The sequence below is a fragment of the Trichechus manatus genome, unplaced genomic scaffold (assembly GCF_000243295.1).
Source record: "Trichechus manatus latirostris isolate Lorelei unplaced genomic scaffold, TriManLat1.0 scaffold00022, whole genome shotgun sequence".
In the NCBI taxonomy this organism is placed as follows: domain Eukaryota; kingdom Metazoa; phylum Chordata; class Mammalia; order Sirenia; family Trichechidae; genus Trichechus; species Trichechus manatus.
The window spans coordinates 15,202,545-15,207,081 of NW_004443958.1; positions in this window are offsets into that span (position 1 = coordinate 15,202,545).

A 4,537-nucleotide genomic window follows, 5' to 3' on the forward strand; every position below is an offset into this window, starting at 1 on the left:
TGCCTTTTTTTTTCTTCCTCCCATTGAACTGAAATGTTTTCCCCCCAAAGAGCACTACTGAATTAAGGGAGCAGGAAAATGCCCAGGCTCAGAGAGAAAACCTTTCTGAAGCATAATTTGTCAATAGGCAGAGTTTCAAGCTGGCTGGTTCTCACTGAGGGCCGTGAGTCCACTTCTGAACATGTAAGCTAGGGAAGAAATCAGAGGTTCCCACCAAGATTCAAATTCCGGGATTGTCATCTCAGTGTTCTACATAATGAAGAACGATTGACTGGAAATCATCTACACGTTCAGGAAGAAAAAATGGTTAAATCTATTATGTTGGTATAGACATATAATACATTATTAAGCAAGTATTTAAGAGCATATTTAATCAAAATGATTTTAATACTGTTGGGAAATACTTAGGATATGAAGATGTGTTAAAGAAAAGCAGGTTATAAAGATATACAAATTTTGAAAAAAATGAAACAAATTCATTTATATGCTTAAATATAGCATATACTTATGACTGAAATAATATAAAGTCAAAATGTTAATAATAGGTATCCCAGATAGTGAGATTCTGGGTGAGTTTGATGTTCTTCCTTACATTTGTCTGTATTTTCATATTTTTAATAATTAACATTATTTGTGCATTACTAACCAGAAAAAATCCTGATATGACCTTTAGGCTTCGAGGAGAAGACGCAGCCTGGAGTATTCCATGAAGTCCTCACGGAGGATGAGAGATAGGGGTCAAGCTGCAAAAGACAGCAAGGACATCTTAGCCCTAACAATGTGAGAACCTGGAGGAAGAATATTCTAGGAGAAAAGTAAAAGCTAATGTGATGGGATAGTTAGATGCTGGGTGGCTAGAATGGGAAGAGGGAAAAACTGCATCTTCATAAGGAATATTCGTAAGAGAGAATATTCAGAGGGTTGTTGTTGTTAGGTGCTATCCAGTCGGTTCCCACTCATAGCGACCCTGTGTACAACATAACAAAACTGCCCGGTCCTGTGCCATCCTCACAATAGCTGCTATGTTTGAGCCCATTGTTGGAGCCACTGTGTTAATCCTTCTCATTCAGGGTCTTCCTCTTTTTCACTGACCGTCTACTTTACCAAGCATGGTGTCCTTCTCCGGCGACTGGTCCCTCCTGGTAACATGTCCAAAGTATGTGAGATGAAGTCTCGCCATCCTTGTTTCTAAGGAGCATTCTGGCTGTACTTCCAAGACAGATCCGTTCATTCTTCTGGCAGTCCGTGGTATATTCGATATTCTTCACCAGAACCGTAATTCAAAGGCTTTCGCATGCATATGAGAGGATTGAAAATACCATGGCCTGGCGCCTCTTAGTCCTCAAAGCGACATCTTTGCTTTTTAACACTTTAAAGAGGTCTTTTGCAGCAGATTTGCCCCATGCAATATGTCATTTAATTTCTTGACTGCTGCTTCCATGGGAGTTGATTGTGGATCCAAGTAAAATGAAATCCTTAACAGCTTCGATCTTTTCTCTGTCATGATGTTGCTTATTTTGTTTGCTTTGTGCTGAAGTGTATTGCATGCAGAAGGCTGTAGTTTTTGATCTTCATTCAGAAAGTACCAGTCGGGAAAGAAATTGAAGTCAGAGGGGCCAGTTAGGTTGCTGGGGAAACCAGAAGAAAGAGATGAAAGTCTATTCTAGAGGGATGGCTGTGAGAATGATGAAGAGGGGGTGGAGAAGCTACAGGACCTAATCATTGCATAGACATTGAGAAGAAGAGAAATCTGAGGTTTAGAGCCTCAGCAAGTAGTAGGACCTGTCATAACTTCTAATAAGACCTGTGAGGTCATGTAGAAAGCAGAGGACTGTCAAACCATAGATTTGCAGATAACATTCTGTATGGAAGCAGCCTCTGCCTCCTGCCCATAAATGTTCATTCCTTAGAGTTTGATCCTTGGCCCTCTCACTTAAAATACTGTCTCTGCTTGAGTGAGCTCATTACTGCGCAATACATCAACCATTATTCTATATGCTGTTCACTGCTGAATTTACATCTCCTCCCATGAATGCTGGACACCTACAGCCACCTACCTACTGGACTTTCATGGGAAGACCCAAAAGCTTGTCAGCCTCAACCAGTCCACAATTAAGGGCGTCTCATTCCCTACCCCTATCTGCATCCTCTTCCTGTGTTTCCCCTCTCAATGAGCAGGACCACCAACCCTCCAATTGCTGAAACCAAAAACCTGGGCATTATTCTTAATTCCTACCTCCCTCTCCCCCAGGCTCCTCTGTTTGATGGGTTTGTTCTTTTGAACGCCCTTTCTCTTCATTCCCAAGGCCATCGCTCTGGTCTAGACCCTTATTTTTTCTCACCAGGATTTCTGTTGCCATCTCCTGATTGGTCTCCTTGTTTCTTATCAAATTGTGCTAAAATCTATTCTCTGCAAGGGAGCCAATGTGGGTCTGCCTATGTAAGACACTTTGTGTCCCAGCCCTGCTTACAGGTCTTCAATGGCTGCCTACTCTCTTCAGGACAAAGGCTTCAGGAATCCACGGCCTTTTCAAAACTAATCTATCCTTCTCTGTCATGTTTAACCTTTCTCCACTTTTTCAACTGTGATTTTATACTCCAGCCATATTGAACTGCTTACAATTTGTCAAACTCAACATTTGCACCTGCTGTTCCTTTTCCTCAAGTGCCCTCATTCTCCTCTTGGTCGAACTGGCAAACTCCAACCTATTTCTCACATTTCAGCTCAGGCTCCACCTCCCCTGGGAAATCTCCTCAGTCTTTGCCAAGCAGATGCCTCCCTTTGTGCTTCCTCTGCACCTGGCACCTATCCTGTCTCCTTCTGCTATCACAGGACGCAGGACATCCATTCATTCATTCACTCCTTGGTTCTCCATATATTTCCTGAGCTGGTGCTGGGGATATAATGGTAAACTCAAGACACATGACTCCTGGCCCAACATAAAATGATGACTGCAACTGTCTGACTCAATAAGCCTTTTCTGAATGATGGATGAGCTTGGTTTTGTGTGCCTGGAGGCTTGGCCTTTGCCCTTGCTCTTCCTTCTGCCTGTAATACTCTATCCTGTCTTTGCGAGGCTGGCCACCTCTTGTTGGGCAGGTTATCTAGAGTCAGTTTCCCTCCTCCTCTATCCCTTCCTAGCTCTTCTCCCAGATCTACTGGCTCAACAGCATTTAGCGCTGCCAAGATGACCTTGCTTATTTGCTTACTTGTCTGTCTTTCCTCACAAGAGCAGGGACCTTGCCTGTCTGATTCCTCGTGTAGCCCAAGGGACTAGTACAAGCCTTGCACGTAATGGAGCTTGATAATGTTTGATAAATGAAGGAATTTTATAGAAAAGGAAGCAGATGTGGAGAAGAGGAGGGCAGGTAGCCAGCATGAAATTATTCAATTATAGACCTGGTGCTAAGCAAGCATGGGAATTACAGTTACATAATGGAAAGAGGTAAGACAAAAACAGTGACAGGAAAGATGGGAGCCGTAACACTGATCTTCATAGCAAGAAGGCTCTTGCTCTCTCATATGGAGATGCCTAAAAATCAAACCCCAATGCTTCACTCTCTTCTTGTTTCCCATCACCTCTTTTCTGAACCTTTGCAGGATTACTTAGGAAGCAATAGTTCTCGTGTGGTAAATCAATACTGATTTAAACGTCAACAATGCCTTCAGCTCTTCATGCTCACTTGTTTTTCCTATTAAAAGAGAAACTAAGTACTTTAAATTTTAAAATAGCAACTCTCAGTTGGTTAACTACATGTTTGTTAACATTTTAAATAAATTTATTTCTTCCTATCTATCTGACAACCCTGCATTCACCCAGGTATGTGTACATACGTCTAAAAAGATGTCTTCTGGGATTTGCCAAGTATTCATGAAAACTATTTCTGGCTGATAGAATTTGCTTTTATTTTCTTTGATTTTCACTTCTGTATTTTTCTGCATAGTTTATTTATTTATTTTTAACAGTGTACATGTACTGTATCATTTTAGCAAGAAGGCTTTTCTTTAAAAAAAAAAAATGGAAGCAGATATACCAAAATGTGATTGAGAGTTCATTTTGGGTGGCGGGGATATTAGGATATTATTTTTGCCCTTGCATTTTTTTCTGAAAAATTATTTTAAGTTCTAAAAGGAATTTTTAAAAATGTGAATATAAGATTAGAATAGCAGATTTAGGGACCCAGGGAGAGCAAACTGAGTCAAAGTCAAGATTGACTCCTGGGTCGAGAAAAGGCCCCAGCAGCAGACAGCTAGCAGGAGGGGCTGGGCAGACCCGGACCCGGACCCGGGAACCGAGTTGATGTTGCCTTGGGAGCTGGGCCTCTCTTGGCCAACACCCGCCAGAGCCAGGCTCCTCCGAGCTCAAAGCGGTTGGTTCCTGGGAAAACCTTAAAGGGCGAAAGGACTAAATTCTCCCAGCTCTTTCAGCACGATATATAGTCGTAGGTGTTTATAATGATCTTCTCTCCCTACTTTAAAAGGTAAATTACCACCGTAGCGCAGAGACCTGCCCAGCCCCTCGCAGGGAGTCACGTA